Consider the following 20,709-nt stretch of genomic DNA (forward strand, 5'->3'; position numbering starts at 1 on the left):
ACTCAAGTGGGGTATTAGCAAGAGCTGGATGATGATGACAATGACTACTTTCGTCCATCCTTACATTAGTGCTATAATTCAATGCAGAGAATATGCCATCCTTCAGTGTGTTTTTCTAGGAAGATACAGTTTCTAATTGACAACAGTAGTGGAATGGATGCTTTGGTCAACTGGAAACTGTTTCCTAATGACACAGAATAACGTAGAATAGAATGTACTTTGAATACTGGAATATAACATTAACCACATGTGGCGATCATTTCTCTCATGGGTTCTTGACTAAAACTATTTGAGAATTTGTTAGTATTATTCAGACTTTCATAACAAGTTAAATTATATAAACTTAAAATATTACCTTGGCATTCAGTTCAGCTAAAAAATCTTTATTCGAATTACAAAAATTCATAAAAGCACATATCATAATACACAATCCATAAAAACCTATGTTCCATTAAAAATACAAAATTAGGGATAAAACGGGTGAAAGTATTACTTTAGGCATTTTCCATCATCTTGCGAGCATGAACAGCAATTTTTTTAAAAGTACAGATACGATATAATATTTCCTCATTGTCAAGAGTTAACAGCGCCTGATAAGATTGGTCTAAAGTGATAGGTCTATGTTTTAAAAAAAACGGAATTAAAAGCCATTTTGTATATTTCAGAAAGTATTTACAGGAAAAAAGAAAGTGCAAATCATTTTGGTTACTTTGCCCATTACAAGGGCAACTAATTTTAACTGTACTTGGCTGGCGACCCAGGGGGAAGTTTAACAAGTACCTAATGGAACCAGCCCTTAGTCGAAACAAAATACTTCTTTCCGAATTTGTCGATGGTAATGTTAGATACAGTGCAAAAGAATATCTGGGTGCCTCTATGTTCAGGTACCTAACAACTGTAGTTTTCCCCAATTCAATCTTAAGTCTTCTCGATGAATAAAGTGCATATAGTGCTTCCTTTAGTTCAGATTTCTTGACTGTACTGGCGTGACTTGGATTGATAAAGATATTATCCATGCCTATTTTGCGCAAGTTGGTATACACGTATAGAAGCCACAGGATCTTCAACCCTCTACCTTGGCATTCTTTAAAATGTAGTGATGCCGTTGTCTGGTGTAATTAAATGACTAAACATCAGACCCTCTTTTAGTATTTATGAGACAATATTAAATGTTATCTACTGTGTGCACTATCTCCAAATAGTTATACAACTAAGAAGTTGTTGATTATAATGTGACATTCTTTCAAAACAGCCTCGAATAATCACTCTGTTGCTGAAGTGCTTTTATTAGAAGACTTAATAAATGAACCATCCATGCAATGGTTTTTCCTTACCCAGTCACTGTCCTGTCCAAGTCGTCAAAAGTCTGGAGTAAAAAATAAGGGAGAAACAGAAAACACAGATTTATTGTTTTGGACTTTAATGGTTTATATTTTCATTTCCTCTGTTATACTCCAATATGTACACAGGTTCTTTAGTCGTACCATTCTCCCCGCAGAATGGTGTTACGCAAACTGTGGTTCCTGACCCACTGGTGGGTTGCCACCTGATGTTTTGTTCGTCATGAATGTACAAGCAATAAAAAAATCCTTTAAAGTCCGTATTCATTTTGTCGCGTTTGCTGTGCATCAAAGCCAGATGTTAAATATTTGGCTACCTCTTCTGACAAACACATTATAAGTTGTGTGCAATATAGTTTATCAGTAAAACAGTATGCATGTGAAATTTAGTGGCCACTTCAAAGGAAAATGTGGTTTATCTACATGACAGTGCACTCTCACACGATTCTTCTATGATATTGAAAAAAACTACCTCATGTCCATTAAAGCTGGGTGGGTTGTCAATATCGGATTTCTAAAAATTGTGTCTTCTTTCTAAAAAGTTTGGAAAGCACTGCTATATAACATTAAAATTATTATTAGGGAAAGATAAAGTAATTACTCGTTTTCACATTGTACTTACAGGTTTATAACTAACTTATCTACTGCATTGATCTGTACTTCCTTAGCACACCATTCACAGGCAACAATCTGTAGCGGTGAGCGCAACCTTTCATACACGGGCAGTGCACAAATGAGTGCCACTGATTTGAGTAACAAACAATATCTTCTATAAGTCCAAGAAATCTCCAAATAGATGTGTGTTTTACAAACTCACATGTTATTTAACACCCAAACTACCATGTGCTGGAGAGAGAGAATGTGTAGAAGCTCAACAACGCATGAGAGTACAGAATGCTTGATGCTTTAACTAGCCCCTCACCATGTAGCTTTTGGTAACTTCAATATATACACTGAGAAACCTTTGTGAATCCCCTAAAGTCTTACATAAACCGATATGTAAAGGTGTGCCCTGAAAATGCAGATTCACAAACTAGTTTGTGAATCTGAGTCTGTTGTTGTTTGACATTGACTCTGAGTGAAAAAAAGTAATTTTCTCAGTGTTCATTAATCACAATATTCCTTCACATAAGATGTATTAAAATGAGACTTTAAATCAATTACCCTTACTCTTTCAGCCCAATATCCCAAACTGAGTGCCTTGTACTTCAGAGAAGTTTTAGTTCCAAGTATTGTCCTTGGAGAAAGGTCAGACCCAGTACATTATTTTATTAACAGTTCAGTGAGCTTCAGCAAGTCTTATTGGGTGCTGCCATAAACAGTTTTAGATGTGAGTTAGTGATTCCTTAAAACTACATTCAAGTGAGTATTAGCAGGAGCTTGAGGTTGATGGCAATGACTGGGTTCTAGAGTCATACAATGGTTCATCCTTACAGTAGAGTTATAATTCACTGCATTGAATATGATATCCTACAGTGTGTTTTTCTTGGAAGATACACTTTTCTATTGACAACAAAGGTGAAATGGATCCTTTGATCAACTAGAAACCTTTCACACATATGACACAGAATAACGTAGAAGAGAAGGTACTTTGAGTACTGGAATAAACCATTAACCAGATTTGGAGATCATTTCTCACATGGGCTCTTGACTAAAACTAATTGAGAATTTGTGAGTTTTAGGTTTATGTTTAGGCAACTTGTAAAGCACGCAAATACCCTGGAGTGTCTCAGCGCTTGTTAATCAGATTTTCATTAACGGGTAAACGCTATAATCTTAAAATGCTATTTTTGCATTCTTTATAATTTAGTGATGACATTCACTGGTGTTTTTATATCACTAGAACATCAGACCCTCTTTTAGTAATTGTGAGATGGTATTAAATATTATCTACTGTGTGCACTATCTCCAAATAGTTATACAACTAGAATGTTGCTGTTGATTTTAATGTGATATTCATTCAAAAGTACCTGGAAAAATCACCATTTTGCTGCTGTCCTTTTATTAGTAGAGTTATTAAATGAACCGTCCAAGCAATGGTTTGCCTTACCTAGTCAATGTCCATGTCAGAAGTCTGGAATAAAAAATAATGGAGAAACAGAAAACACAGATTCATTTTTTTGGCCCATGATGGATTAAGATAATTTCATTCCCTCAGTTATACTCAAATATATACACAGGTTCTTCGGTGGTACCATTCTCACAATAGAATGGTGTTTCGCAAACTTTGGGCTGTGCATATTTGTTGCCCATGATGGATTAAGATAATTTCATTCCCTCAGTTATACTCAAATATATACACAGGTTCTTCGGTGGTACCATTCTCACAATAGAATGGTGTTTCGCAAACTTTGGGCTGTGCATATTTGTTGCAATTCTGCAGTGCGATGGAAACACATATTTTAGTAGGATAAAAGTAAATCCAGAGCCTTTACTCTGTGATGCAAAAATGATAAATAATCAGTGAAACCAGACCACACATTACCAATTGGGCGATTTAGTTTTATCAGTAAAGCTGTATGCATATGTAATTTAGTGGCCATTTTAAAGGGAAATGTGCTTTATTTAAATAAAAGTGTGTTACTACACAATGCTTCTATTATATTTATAAACACCATCTTATATCCATTAAAGCTAGGTGGGTTGCCAATATTTGCTTCATAAAAATTGGGTTGGGGTTCTACAAAGTTGGGAAAGCACTGCTATAAAACATTAAAAAATGTTAACATAAAGGAAAGATGAATGTGAGAAGCTGGCTTGGTATATGATGCACACTTATGTAAGTGGGCACCCTGCAAGAAAATGCAGATAACCATTATGGTGATGTTAGTGGTCTTAGGCAAAGTGGTAGCTGTGGAGAACAAGTCCAGGAGTAGTGTAAAGCAGCTTGTTTTACCAGAACATAATCTTATAGGTACAGATTAAGTGAAAAAAGAATCACACAGTGTATTTATAAAAATATATATTTATTATAAGACACTCACTAACACGCACAGATATCTCATAACCGGAGACATTCACAATGCACACAATATTTTTCAATAGAATCAGGTAAGCAGCCCGAAATACACAGTGGCCACCAGGGGGAGACCAAACCATATACTAAAATATTGGTATGCGAACCATGACTTAAATTAAGACTATACCCAGAGGACGTAGCAGTGCTGGGGACCCAAGGAACTACCCAAGGTAAATAACCAGAAACCCCGCGTAGGCCGTGTGCAGAGTGGGAACACGACGGCTGGATCAATGCAATTCAATGGGTAAGTCGCGGTTGAAGTTTAAAGAAGGACCCTTTCCAGTGGATCCTGAAGAAACCCCATGGAAGACAGAAGGTTGGAGAGCCACCCCATCCGTGGATACCCTAGGAACAAGGATACCTACACCAGGGAAGCCGGGTGCATAGGTGTGAAATGGCGTCGGAAACTGCTGTCAAACTCAATGTAGGAAGATGCCACTGCTGGAGAAAGGGAAAGTGTCCAGTGGAACCCAAAGGTGGATTTAGGAAGTTTTGCAGGGAGGCTGATGTTCACTTTGAAACTACAGCTGTGCAGACCAGGCACTGCTGTGGACAACCAGGAGCTGGGTACCAGCTTTCCCACTTCAGATGTCGAGAGTTAAGGGGTCAGTATCTGTTGGGAACACCAACAAGCCTTGACAACTGCAACTAATGTAGAAGTCGAAGAAGTTACAATGTCGGAACCATAAATATCCAGGAGACTCACTACAAGCAGGGGGGTCAGGGCAGGCCCCAAACAATCAGGGGAGCTCAAAGAATTCAAAGATGCATGTCAAAAGGACCCACAGGCCTGAGGCACTGGAGTTGCATGAGGAACTCGAGCAGCTCACTAAAGATGCAGGACCAATGTGCAAGTGATGTGGTAAGGACAATGCCCTTGGTCACTGGAGATGCTTGAGGTTGGGGCTACTTGGAGCCCAAAGATCTTGGTGGAAGGAAGCAAACAAGCCTTTGCAACTGCAAGTCAACGAAGTGCACAGGGTTCGGTTCCTGTGGCTCGAACGAGAGATACTGAACTCAAACTTGGTGAGAGGACAGGGCAGGCCTTGAGGGATGTGGAGAACTACCATCTGTGTTGCTGAGCCTTTCAGAGTCCATGGGAGTCCAGGATCAGCAGACCAATCAGCTTAGTTGCGGTGCCTGTGGAAGCAAGGGATTGACTTCATCATTTGAAGGGAGATTCCTATAGGTATCTTGGATGCCCACAGGCTTTGGAAGGTTACTGTGTGATGCACAGGCATGGACGTTGTAGCAGACAAGCTGGGTGAGGAGATCAGAAGCAGCAGGAGTCTTCCTTGTTGCAGTCTTGATACCACGGTGAAGTCCAGCAAAGTCCAGAGTGCCCAGACGGTTGAAGAAGAAGTGGTGTTTGAAATTAATCTTGTCTCACAACAAATCTAGCGACCCACACTCAGGTAAGCCCTTACGTATCCTTAGGAAAGGGTTGGGATGATTCAGGGTTCCCTCCCAAGGGAGGGGTCGGACAGTGGGGAGGATACTATCATGTCCTTTGTCCAGTGTCACGTCAGAGTGGGGGCCAACAGCTCTCCGAGCTGGTGTGAACTGAACTATGCAAGGAGGGCACCAACTGTGCCCTTCAAACAGACTATGTGGTGCTGGCAAGCACTCCCATCCAGCCCCAATACTTTAAACCCTGTCTGAGAGGTGGTCACACCTCCATGTGGCAGGATACCTATCGTTCTGCCTTTACCTGCTCGAGATTGGCTCAGCGCAGGAGGGCAGAATCTTGTCTCTTGTCGGCAGCAGCCATGTTGTGCTGTCCAGATCAAGAAGACTGGTACTATGAGCACTGATGTCATCCCGGAGGAGCTTTACAATGTATGGAATCATACCTCCCACACCGTTTATGGTTGTGGGGGTATGATTTCAACATGTTGGATTCCAAACATGATAGGGTACATTACAGCCAGTTTTGAGGTGGTCATCGAATAATGACACGGTGCCCCTCTATATGTTATATGGCTGTCTAACTTACAACCTGGGAGAATGAACCTCGTAGGCTGTAGGGGTGTCCTCCGCATGCAGGGCCACCCTCACACTTAGAACCGAGCACCCTGCCTTCCGGATTGAAAGGTCTGTTGTTGGGGTAACTTATAGGTTTTAAGTGCCTTGAGCTAAGATAGAGGTAAACTATATATTTTGTAATTGGTGCTAGCACTAGCTTACACAGGCTGCAATGGCTGGCCTGTAGTTACAGTTTGAGTGGACTCTCATGGGTGGCATAATACATGTTTTAACGCATGGGAGACCCCTGGGTACCTTAGTACCATATACTGGGGACTGATAAGTGTACACCAGTGTCCAATCTAGGATGTACATAACACTTACCATACCAATTGATGGGAGAAAGCACAGAGACAGGGGTCCTGATTAGCAGGATCCCAGTTAGACTAGTCAGAAACCGCATTACATCAAGCAAAAATTAGGGGTAACCATAACAGCAGATCCTTCTTTCCTACAACGAAGTAGGTGATCCTCTGCATTGTACTTACGGGCTTTAGACTAACGTAGCCCCTGCAGTGATCTGTTCTTACTTAGCACCCCATTCATAGGCAAATATCCTCACTGGTGCACTCAACCTTTGATCCAGGCGCAGTGCAAAACTGAGTGCCACTGAGTTGAGTAACAAAAAATATCTCCTATAAGTCAAAGAAATCTCTAGATAGATGTGCGCTTTACAAACACACATGTTATTTAACAACCAAACTACCATGTGCTGGAGAGAGAGAATGTGTGGCAGCGCAGCTGTACATGAGAGCACAGAATGTTTGATGCTTTAACTTGTTTGATGCTTTACCTTGGCCCTTCTCCATGCAACTTTTGTTGACTTCAATATATATACTGACAAACCTTTCTGAATTACCTAAAATCTTACGTAAACCCTGTGCAAAGGTATGCCTTGCAAGTGCAGATTTACAAACTAGTTTTGTGAATCTGGGTCTGTAGTTGTTTCACATTGACACTGAGTGAAAAGAGACATAACTTCTCAGTGTTCATTAATCAAGATATTCATTCACATAAGATGTATTGATATAGGGCTTTTAATCAATTATCCTTATTCATGCAGCACATTATCCCTATCTGAGTGCTTTATACTTCAGCGGAGTCGTAGTCGGAAGTATTGTCCTTAGAGAAATGTCAAAATCAGTACATTATTGTATTAACAGTACAGTGAGCTTCAGCAAGTCTCATTGTGTTCTGCCAGAAGCAGTTTTAGATTTGAGGTAGTAATACCTTAAACTACATTTCAGTCAACGCAAGTGCAAGAGTTTGAGTTGATGGCAATGACTGCCTTCCGGAGACATACAATGCTCCAGCTTCACATTAATGTTATAGATCACTGCTTTTGAATATGACTTCCTTCAATGTGTTTTCTTGGAAGATAAACTTTCTTATTGACAACAATACTGGAATGGGTGCTTTGTAACCCTGGACGGTGAACTCCACTCGGCTCGCGGAGTTTGCAGTATTTCCCGAACTCCGCACTACACTCCACTCGCGGAAATACCATCGTGGAGCGGAGTTTTTTCCTCACTCACGTTCGTCAACGTCATGTTGGTGACCGCGAGCGAGGACAATCAACCTCCCAGAAAGAATTTTCCTTGTTCACAATCGTCAACATCAAGTTGAAGAGCGCGAGCGTGAAAAATAAACATCCCGGCGAGATTTCTCAACGCGGGTGGGTCAGGTTTCTCATTGCGAGTGGTCGCGTATGCTCGCAAGCACTTCCAATGAGAAACGACCCGCGATGAGAAAGCTGCCGCTCGCGTACAAATCTACGTGAGCAGCAGAAAAGAAAAGCAGCGCGCACTTGCGTTGTGTATGGTCCGTTTCCGTGAAGCCCCCGTAGCGCTGCAGAGATTTGTACCACTTCGCGGAGCTACGCATAGCGCAACTCCGCAAACTCCACCAAGGGTTAGTGCTTTGTCAACTGGAAATTGTTCACACATATGACAAAGAATAAAGTAAAAGTAAATATACCATTAACAATATCTGGAGATCATTTCTCACATTGGTTCTTGACTAAAACTAATTGAGAATTTGTGTGTATTAATCAGACTCTCATAACAAGGTAAATGCTTTAATCTTAAAATGCTATCTTAACATTATTTAAAATGTAGTGAAGTCTTGTGTTACTAAACCACTAGAATATCAGACCCTCATTTTGTCATTATTAGATGGCATTAAATGTTTTCTACTGTGTGCACGATCTCCAAATAGTTATACAACTAGAATGGTGCTGCTTATTTTAATGTGACATTCATGCAAAATGACTCTTTTGCTGATATGCTTGGAGTAGTAGATATAATAAATGAGCCGTCCAAGCAAAGTTTTTTCTTTACCTCGTCATTGTCCATGTCAACGTCAAAGCAATATTTCTAGAATAAAAAATTAAGAAGAAACAGGAATAATTGGTTTATTGTTTTAGCCTTTAATGCTTTATGATAATTTAATATCCTCCATTATATTCCAATATGTACACAGGTTCTTCAGTGGTACCATTTTCAATATAGACAGGTGATTTCAAATTGAGGTTCATAACCCACTTTTGGGTCACAAGCCGATGTTTGGTGGGTCATAAAAGTACAAGCAATAAAAATGTCTCTTAATTCTGTATTCATTTTGTTACATTTGATGTCCATCAAAGACAGAGATCAAATATTTGGCTATGTTTTCTGACAAATTGCTATCTATTTTGTTTACATGGGGATTTACAAACTCCTCTAAATTTCCCGTAAGAGAAATAAAAAGAAAATGTAATATTTGTAAATCTTGCTGTGGTATAGGGTGTTTGAAAAAAGGCTGTAGTATGTCATTTATTTGTAATACACAACAAAATGTAAATAACTGTAAATTACCTGTGCACATTCAGCAGTTAGGAAAGCAAAAATGAAGCAATTTTTTTTGTCATTCTGAAGTGCAACGGAAACAAATATTTTTATAGGATAAAAAAAATCAATATGCCTTTTTTCTTGGTGATGCACAAATGATAAAAATATTCCCTGAAACCCGACCACACATTATTATTGGTGTGGGATATAGTTTTATCAGTAAAACGGTATGCATGTGTAAGTTAGTGGGCACTTCAGAGGAAACTTTGGCCTATGTAAATGACAGTGCGCTACCACATGATGCATGAATTATAATAAAACCTCATGTCCATTAAAGCTTGTGGGTTGCAAATACTTGCCTTCTAAAAATTGGGTCGTGGTTCTAAAAAGTTTGGAAAGCACTGCTATATATCATTAACATGATTAACTTAAAGGTAAGAAAAAGTAAGGAATACTCTTCACATTGTGCTTACAGGTTTTAGACTAACTTATCTACTGCAGTGATCTGTCCTTACTTAGCACCCCATTCATAGGCAAATATCCTCACTGGCCTCCTCAACCTTTCATCCTAGGGCAGTGCAAATATGAGTGCCACTGAGTTGAGTAACAAAAACATCTCCTATAAGTCTAAGAAATCCCCAGGTAGATAAGCACTTTACAAACACACATGTTATTTAATTCCCCAACTGCCTGTACTGGAGAGAGAGAATGCATGGCTGCTCAACAATGCATGAGAACACAGATTACTTGATGCTTTACCTAGGCCCTTCACCATGCAGCTTTGGTTGACTACAAAATATACACTGAGAAACATTTGTGAATTGCCTGAACTCTTACATTGACCCCAGTGCAAAGGTGCGCCCTGCAACTGCAGATTTACAAACAAGTTTTGTGAACCTGGGTCTGTAGTTGCTTGACATTGACACTGAGAGAAAAGAGACATAGTTTCTCAGTATTCATTAATCAAGATATTCATTCACCAAAGATGTCTATTAGAATAGGATGTTTAACCAAATTACGCTTACTCGTGCAGCACATTATCCCTATCTGAGTGCCCTATATTTTAGAGGAGATGTGGTCCCAAGTATCGTCCTTGGAGAAAGGTCAGAATCAGTACCTTATTGTATTAAAATTTCAGTGAGTTCAGAAAGTCTCATTGCCTGCTGCCAGAAGCAGTTTTAGAACGAGATAGTAATCCCTTAAAGCTACATTCACTCAAGAAGAATATTGGCAAGAGCTTAAGGTTGATGACAATGGCTGACTTTTAGAGTCATATATACAATGCTCCATCCTTAGACTAGTTATAAATCACTGTGTAGAATATCACATCCTTTCAGTTAGTTTCTCTTGGAAGGTACACTTTGTTTTTGACAGTAATAGTGGAATGGATACTTTGGTCGAGTGGGAACTTATCACACATAACACACAAAATAAAGTAAAAGAGAATGTACTTTGTGTACTGAAATAAATCATTAACCACATTTGGAGATCCTTTCTCACATGGTAAATGTGTAAGTATTAATCAGACTTTCATAACATGGTAAATGCTATAATCATAAAATGCTATCTTGGTATTCTTTAAAATGTAGTGATGACATTGTCTTGTGTTGTATCACTAAAACATTAGATCATCTTTTTATATTTATGAGATTGTATTAAATGTTATCTATTGCCTTGAGCAATTTTTAATTCACTAAGAAGAGAGGTGTATTCCCTGAGCTTCTGATAAACTGCTACCTGTGTTTTATTAATGGTCCCACCCCTCAGATAGTACTGCTAGAGTAACTGTTAACAATGGGAGAAGTGCTTCTATAATAGATTATATTTCATGGGAATATGTGCACGATATGACAGTTGTCATGAGAGTGGAGAGTGATCATGATCCTGTGGTACTTTTTCTAGAATTGTGCATGAGGGAGTTGTCAAAAACAGCCCATTGGTAGTGTGGTATCGAACTGTAGAAAAAGATACGATGGAGCAGGGAGAAATTTCTACAAATGCTGCCATTGCTGGAGAGTATAGTAATTAAGTATGGTTCTGTAATTCAGAATTTTCTATATGGTGATAATGGTATAACCCTAGTAGCCTACAAAAAGATGTCAGAGGAGCTGAAGGCCCTGTGGTCAAAGCCCATTGGGCTTGCAGACGCCTTGATGGTTGGTGGGAAAACGGGCAAATGGGTTACTTGGTATGATGAGGAATGCTATAGAATGAAGGGAGTTGTATTATCTGCTTTAGTACAACAACACCATAGCCTACACAGCGAATTACTATTCAGAGAGTGTAGAAAAGATTATATATACGCCTCCTGAGAACTAAGAAATTGCAGTATCAACTGACCCTCTGGGTAGCATTAAAGGAGACGGCACAGGAAAAAAAATGCAAAAAATTCAGGCAATTGCTATCTTGAGCTGAGAGGGGCTCAGTGCAGATCATTGATACTCAAATTGGGCCATCTGTCTAGTCTGGTCACTTTAGTAATTTATCTAGTGTTAACCCCATAACACCTCTGACAGCCCAAGAGAACATCTGCTCTGGGCCTCCTGTCATTGATATTTTAGTACCAGAGTTGGTGAGAGTCCTGACTGATGTAAAGAAATACAAAGCCCTAGGCCCTGATATGGTGCCCACCAATATATATGGGAAGAGCCGGACTTATGGGGTAGCATCCTTACTAAAGTGTTTAATCAGCAATTGCTGGAAACGCTGTTCGCCCTTCATGGCGTTCGACTGTTATTGTGCTGATCCATAAGAAAGGCGATTGATCCAGTTCATCCAACTACCATTTGATCTCCCTTCTAGATGGTGAAGGAACAATTCCAGAGTAAATTCTGCTCAACCGACTTCAGGGGTGGGTCGATGCTTATAACATCTTGACTGAAGTGCTAGCTGGGTTTAGGCCTGGCATTGGGACCATTGATCAGGCTCTCTGGTTGTAAATGATCTCTTATAAGTTTAGGATGGGGAGGATGACATCGCTGTATCTAATATTTGTGGACTTGAATGCAGCTTTTGATTTAGTAGATAGAGAGAAGCTGTGGAGATCATTGAAGGAATTGGGTGCTGACTCCTCACTAATAAAGGCCATACAGGCTCTGCATATTGATAGCACAGCCAAAGTACGGTACGGGCCGGAGGGGCGTGCACTGCACCCTTCCAGGTCAAAAAAGATATCCTGCAGGGGTGCATATTGGCTCCCATGTTATTTAGCCTCTTTTTAAATGATGCAGCTGACCAATTGATGGTAGACGCCAAAGATATTCCAACTGTAGCTGGGAAGAGGGTGCCAATACTACTATACGCGGATGATGCAGTATTGATGGCACGAACAGAAAACGCCACCCATAGGCTACTAACATGTTTTGTGGAGTATTGTGACAAGAAGTCCTTAACCATAAATTTTAGTAAAACAAAGTGTATGGAATTGAAGCCCTCCTCTTGTTTCAAGCAACAGCCTTTGGTCGAAGGTATCCCATTGGATATTGTCAAGCAGTTTGACTATTTGAGTATTCGATTTACAGAGAATTTGTGATGGGACAGAGAAATACAGAAGGCCACACTATTGCTGAGTCAATTGGCTGGAGCAGTTTTAAAGTTTAGACACCAGGCTGGTGGCAGATGTACAAGTGTTATTTTACAAATATATAAGCAAAAGGCAGTGGTAACGGCACTGTATGGTGCAGAATTATGGGGATTCTGGAATGTCTGCCCACTCCAAGTTGCTGAGAGCAATTTCGTCTGTAATTTCTGGAGTTTTGCCTAGGTACCCTTCTAGTGGAACTGTACGCAGAGCTTAATTTTATCCCGAAACTATTGCTCTCAGGCCAAATCTCTACTGGGTGAGATTGGTAAGAAACCCTAAGATCACAGTCTTTTTAAAAACTCTTGAGGAAGTCATAGCCAGTTGCCACGTTGAGGATATACATGGTCGTCACATGCACAAAAAAGGTTGAAGGAATTACAGTTGATATCTCTGTGGGATGCTTCTGAAAGTGTTAGACAGGATACTGCGGCTATGATTAAAGAACGGTACCATGATTATGTGCAGATAAAAAAATTCTGTGAGCTAAAGCCTGGATCCTTGATGAGTATTTACTTCAATAACACCTGTGGTATTTCATGACCAGAATACATGGACATGGTATAGCCTGAATTAAAGCGAACACTGTATTTAACATTCCGGCTAGGTATCCTCCCAACTAGGGATTTCCTGATAAGTATACATATGTTTGATGGCCGATTCAATTGCTATGAGTGTTGGTGGTCTGGATAATTTAATCCATTTTATGCTGCTTTGCAAAAAATATGTAGCCGCCCGGCGGAGATGACTTCTTCCCCTTTTCAAACACTATGGGGTCAGATGTGTGAAACCAGCAAAAGCTGTATGTATCAAATCAGATGATGTTAATGTGGTTACCTCTTTAGCGTCAAATTTATGGGTTATGCAGCCATGCTTGAAAGAGTTGGCCATTACTCTAGGATTATGTTCAAGTAGGTAAGCTTTATAAACTTGGTTGTTTCTACCGTAGAACACATTATAATTAAGGCTCCCGGTTTTCAATTTTTATGGATTTATACAGATAAATACAGACAAAAAACAATGCGTTTTCTGTCTGTATTTATTTTTTAAAGTGGATAAATACGGAAAAAGGAGCTTCTTTTAAGTGACTCTGTGCTGTTATTCTTGAATTATCAGTCAACAGCTGAGCAGATGGACAGCATGGGAAATGTAAAAAAACAGGATGCAATTTCATTAAATAATGCCATGTGTCAACATACATTTGTGGTATAATGCTAATATTTACCAGTGGATGTTTTGTTATATAATATTTGGCAGATAAATAGCTAAAACAGACAGACATCAAAGTATGAGTGCGCATCTATTGGTTAAATAAATTTGGAAATGTACAGTTTTACAACTTCATTTATCCGCAAAACACAAATTATTATGGATAAATACAGATAAAGTGGTCAAAAAATAAATATGGATAAATACAGACGGAAATGCTAAAAAAATAAATATCATAAAACCGGGAGCCCCAATTATAATTGTATCTATCAGTAGAATAACTTTTTACTACTTTAAAGTACCACACTCTTACTTCCTAGGTGGATGGACAAACTGTTTACAACTGGAAAGAGACAATCCTTAACGCCCTATGTCTCCATAACTAATAGTGGTATATTTAGGGGGTGACCTTCAACTGTAATATTTACCTTCCCCAAGGCAATTGTACCTTATTATGCCAGAGGAACTCAGGGAACATACCATAGTTGTATGTATACGTCTAATAATTATGCATTATTTTTTTGCACTGAACTTTTACTTCTTAGGTGGGGGGAAAACTGCTCACAACTGGAAGAAAAGTCAATTCTTAACCTTTAAAGTTTTTAACCAACAGTGATGTATATGTTTATATTTAGGAGGTAGCCTCTGACGGTAATATGTACCCTTTCCCATTGCACTTGCACTTTACTATGGTTGAAGAATTCAACAATTCTCTTCTTCTCAGGACGTGTGCCCTCAGTGAAAATTCACTTTTCTGTCTTTTGTATTTAAATTTTTTTTAATGAATTTATTGATAGGTTGATGGGCGCATGTTTTTTTTTTACTTCTCCCTATATGGCATGTTTTTCTTTTTTAATATATTGTAAGGCTGTCAGCCGAAACAATAAATAAAATAATAATAAGAAGAAGAAGAAGAATGTATTGTGTGCACTATGTCCAAATAGTTATAAAACTATAAAGTTGCTGTTGATTTTAGTGTGACATTCCTGTAAACCCACCTGGAAAAAGCACTCATTTGCTGATGTGCTTTTAGTTATTGATTTATGCAATTTATTAAGCGCACAAATACCCTTAGGTGTCTCAGCGCTGAAGTAGAAGAGCTTTTAGTAGTAGAGTTAATAAATGAGACATCCAAGCAAAGGCTTTGCTTTACCTCGTCAATTTCCATGGCCTCGTCAGCAGTCTGAAATAAAAAGTAAAGGAGAAACAGAAAACACAGATTTATTGTTTTGGCCTATAATAGATGGTGATAATTTAATTTCCTTTGTTAAACTCCAATATGTACTCAGATACTTCAGTAGCACCATTTTCCCTATAGAGGGGTGTTTAACAAACTGTGGTGTGTGACCCACTGGTGAGTCACCACCTGGTGTTTAGTGGGTCATAAAAATACAAGCATTAAAAATGCATTTAAATTCTGTATTCATTTTGTCACATTTGCTGTGTATCACAGGCAGCGGTCAAATATTTGGCTATGTCTTCTGACAAATTGCTGCTTATTTGTTAACATGGGGATTGGTCTTTACAGGCACCTCTCAATTTCTCGCCAGAGAGAGAAAAGTAAAATTCATTATTTGACAGTTTTGCTGGCATAGAAGGGAGTTTGAAAGAAAAGGCTGTTGTATGTCATTTATGTGTACACAACAAAATGTAAATACCTATAAATTAACTGTACACATTCAGCAGTTAGGAAAGCAAAAATTAAGCAAATGTTTTGTCATTCTGAAGGGCGACAGAAACAAATATTTTAATAGGATAAAAACAAATCAAGAGCCTTTACTTTGTGATGTATGAATGATAAATACTCATTGAAACCCACCCACAGATAATTAATTTTGTGCGATATAGTTTTATCAATAAAGCTGTATGCATGTGTAAATTAGTGGCCACTTCAAAGGCAAATGTGCTTTCTGTAAATGACGGTATGCAAGCACACAAAGGTTCTATTATATTGATAAACAGAATCTCATGTCCATTAAAAGCTAGGTGGGTTGTCAATATTTGCCTTCTAAAAATTGGGTTGTGGTTCTAAAAAGTTTGGAAAGCACTGCTATATAACATTAATATTACTAACTTAAAGGAAAGACAAAGTAGGTGATCCTCGTAGCATTGTTCTTAGACTAACCTATCTACTGCAGTGATCTGTCCTTACTTAGCACCCCATTCATAGGCAAATATGCTCACTGGTACACTCAACCTTTCATCCACAGGCAGCACAAAAATGAGTGCCACTGAGTTGAGTAATAAAAAATATCTCCTATAAGTCCAAAAAACTCCACAGGTAGATGTGCGCTTTACAAACACACATGTTATTTAGCATCCAAACTACCATATAGTGGAGAGAGAATGTGTGGCAGCTCAACAATACATGAAAGTATAGAATGCTTGATGCTTTAACTATGCCCTTCTCCGTGCAGCTTTTGTTGACTTCAATATATACACTGAGAAAACTTTCTGAATTACCTAAAATCTTACGTAAACCCCTGTGCAAACGTATGCCCTGCAAGTACAGATTTACAATCTGTAGTTGTTTGACAATGACACTGAGTTAAAAGAAACATAATTTCTCAGTGTTCATTAATCAAGATATTCATTCAAATAAGATGTGTTAAAATAGGACCTTTAATTATTTATCCTAATTCATGCGCACATTATCCCTATCTGAGTGCTTCATACTTCAGAGGAGTCCTAGTCTCAAGTATTGTCCTCAGAGAAACATCAAAATCTGTACAATATTGTATTAACAGTACAGTGAGCTTCAGCAAGTCTCATTGTGTGCTGCAAGAAGCAGTTTTCGATTTGAGGTAGTTATACTTTAAAACTACACGTCAGTCAAGTAGGATATCAGCAACAGCTTGAGGTTGATGGCAGTGACTGCCTTCTGGAGACATATAATGCTCCAGTCCCACATTAAAGTTTTAGCTCACTGCGTTGAATATGCCTTCATTCAGTGTGTTTTTCTTGGAAGATAAACGGTTTTAATGACACCACACAGGAATGGGTGCTATGTCAACTGGAAATTGTTCACACATATGACACAGAATAAAGTAAAAGAGAATGTACTTTGAGTCCGGGAATATATCACTAACAACATTTGGAGATCTTTTCTCACATGGGTTCTTCACTAAAACTATTTGAGAATTTGTGTTGATTCTTCAGACTTTCATAACAAGGTAAATGCTATAATCTTAAAATGCTATCTTAGCATTCTTTAAAATGTAGTGATGACGTTGTCTTGTGTTACTATATCACTAGAATATCAGACTCTCTTTCTGTCATTATGAGATGGCATTAAATGTGGTCTACTGTGTGCACTATCTCCAAATAGTTATAGAACTAGAATGTTGCTGTTGATTTTAATGTGACATTCATTCAAAACCACCTGGAAAAAAACACTATTTGGCTGATATGCTTTGAGTAGTTAAGTTAATAAATGATCGGTCCAAGCAATGTTTTTTCTTTACCTTGCCGTCGTCCATGTCCACGTCCTAAGAATATTTCTTTTTTTTATTATTTATTTCTTTTTTGTCCTCATATGCCATTAGATCTTTCCAATGCTATATTGATTTCCTCTGCTGCCCCCTTCTTGTTGGCACTAGCAAGAGAACTCTGATCTTAATGGTTTGCACTTTACACAGAACCTCTCAAAATTGGTCTGTTCTGCTCTTCTATCTGTGAGGCCCAGGAACTGACCAGAGTGGTGAAGTAATTGCATGTAGAGGCATAATCATTGGACTCATATACCCCAATTTAGTTTAGAGATTGTCCAGCCAACGTATACATGGTGCCCAAAAGGTCCTCTTCTTGCTATTCTCTCTTCTTGTGCTGTGCTATATCCAATTTCATTACATATTTAATCGCATTTACCCAATCTAAAAAGGTTGGAGGTACATTTAATCCAACATTTACAGATTTCTCAATGAGCTAGTAGAATACGATAAAAACACAACCTATTGGAATCTAAAGGTAACAGTTCATAATTAGGGAAGTGACCAAAAAAGAATAGAGAAATACTCACTTGTATATCGAACCCAAATATTCCTTCCATACCTTTTAATACGAGTTCCCAAAATTTCTGTATTATGGGGCAGCTTACAAACCTATGCTTGTCGTTAGCTTTTTCCTTCTGGCACTTTGGACCACATGGAATAGTACCCTTTACAAATTTAGATAATTTTAAAGGAGACCAATAAACTCTGTGAAGAGAGAAGAGATGATTTCTCTTTAAATTGGCAGCTTGAACTGTGACATATAGTAAGTCAAAATATACTTGCCATAATGTTTCTGTCTTGACGTCCGGCAAGTACTCGCCCCACAGCTGTACTGGGAGTGTAAAGTCCTCGTCTGCCAAATCAACCAGGAGCCAGTAAAGATTTGCCACTTCTTTCTTGTTTTGTTGTCTGGTTCACAATGCTGTCTCTAGATCATGTGTAAAGCCAAGCGGTATACCAACCCTTTGAGATCAACTTTTTTTTGTAAATACTTAAATTTAGATAAATCTCTGTCCGTCATAAGCTTCAGGTCTTCCCCAGATATCAAACATCCCTTTGGAATAAGTTGGGCCAACCATTTACACCAGCAGATTTTAAAGGTATTACTAATGAAGCTTTAGTCCACTCAGGTGAACCAGGTGTGCCCCATATGGGCGCCATAGCGCTATAATAGCTGATTTTTGACAACTTTCTGATTTTACTCCAGGTGATTGCATGGTCCTTTAAAACTTTCAATCGTCTTTCTTGAAGAAGTGTGGATCTTCAAAATTGTATAAATAAGCATATTTGGCTCCTTTTGGGCCTTGCAGCAGTTCCCTAAACATTTTCTCTATATCTGAGAAGTTGGGTTCATTCATGAGCATTTTTCCTTTTTCATTTGGAAGACCCATGCATAAATGGATTTATCAGGCGCACATAGGCCTTCCTTGTTCTTTCTTCTTCGAAGTTTTTTCCAAGCCCTTGGAAGCCCATATAAATGAATTCATTTTTGACTGAATTTTCCTCAAGCTTTCTTCTTTAAAAGTTAATGGTATATTTTGGAATAAAAAAATCAGTTTAGGTAATAGCATAATTTTTACCAAATTAATCCTTCTTATTAGTGTTAAGGATAAATAAGCCCAGCTTTTTAGGGAATCAGAAATGTCCTTGTCGATTTTCCGCAAATTTATGTTAGGTATGTCATTGATGTCCTTAGTATTTTTTTACTCCCAAATATCTAGTTTCTCTTTTTAGTTGAAGGGAGCAAACAGTGGCATTCCAGGCCATGCACTCACTTTTTGACTGATTGATCTCATATCCTGAGATATTACCAAATTGTTGAGCTAGGCTATATACAATTGGGATAGTTTTCCCAAGATCTGAGGTATATACCATGATGCCATCGGCATACAATGAAACTTTTTTCTCCCAACAACCAAATCTAAAAGGAAGTATATCCTCATGTGTCCTGATATTTTCTGCAAAAGACTCTATATATAAATTAAACGCATTGGCGACAGGGGGCATCCCTGCATTGTGCCTCTTTGCAGTTGTATAGGAGAGGAGAGGTTACCATTTATTAATATTCTGACTGTTGGAGCTTTATAGATTGCTGAGATAACTCTAGAATTTTTTTTCCCACATTACATTTCTCTAGTACCTTATTTAAAAATGCCCAATTAACCCGATCAAACACTTTCGTAGCATCCAGCGTGATAATGGCTAATGGTAGTTTATATAGAGTTGCAAGGTCAATAGCGCCAATCAGATTATAAATTAAATCTCGAATCCCTCTCCCTCTCACAAAGCCCTTTTGGTCCTGATGTAACAAACCACTCATAATACCATTGAACCTCTCTGCTAAGACTTTAACAAAGAGTTTACAATCAAGGTTAAGCAGAGAGATCGGTCTGTACGAATCACACTGATTTGCAGGCTTAGATGGTTTTAATTTCAAGGCCACCATAGCCTCACCCCAGGAGGGAGGCATAGTCCCACCTTTTTCTAAAATATGGGAGAACAGTTTATCCATCACTGGGATCAAAACTTCAACTAAAGATGTATATAGCTCAGCCAGTAGACCGTCTGGTCCTGGTGCTTTGCCTTTCTTGCCACATTCTATTGTTTTCTTAATCTCATACTGAGATATAGGTTTATTGAAATTACTGGAGGTCTCATCACTGATTTTTTTTTTAGGGATAACGCTGAAGCCACGATTCTATTGTGCTTTCCTGTGGGATAAATTCTTCCCTGTAGACTGCTTCAAAATGTTTACGAAAAGCTTCTTTAATGTCTACAGGAGTCAGTCACATTTTTCCCGTACAATTACATGCTACTTCCTTTATGTTACTTCTTGCTAGTTCTTGTTTAGTTTTCAAGGCAAGAATATTGCCACAACCTTTCCCATATTCAAAATGCGCCATCATGCTCATCTCCCACTTCTTTTGCAACCTTGCATCTAATATCGCCGCCAAATCCATTCTAAGAGAAAGTAATCTGTCAGTAATATTTTCTTCTGTATCATCTTTTTGCACCATGGGGTGCTGTTGTAACTCTTGAATTTTGTCCTCGATTTCTTTCATCTCTTTTTTGTACTTCTTCTGTCTGGCTATTTGAATGGAAGTTATACATCCCCTTATGAAAGCTTTATTAGAGTCCCAAACTATTTCTATGGAATCGCTGTCCAGATTAGTTAAAAAATAGGCCTCAGTTTCTGAAGCTAATATTTCTATTGTCT

Source organism: Lissotriton helveticus, chromosome 10 (genome assembly GCF_964261635.1).
Source record: "Lissotriton helveticus chromosome 10, aLisHel1.1, whole genome shotgun sequence".
Taxonomy (NCBI): domain Eukaryota; kingdom Metazoa; phylum Chordata; class Amphibia; order Caudata; family Salamandridae; genus Lissotriton; species Lissotriton helveticus.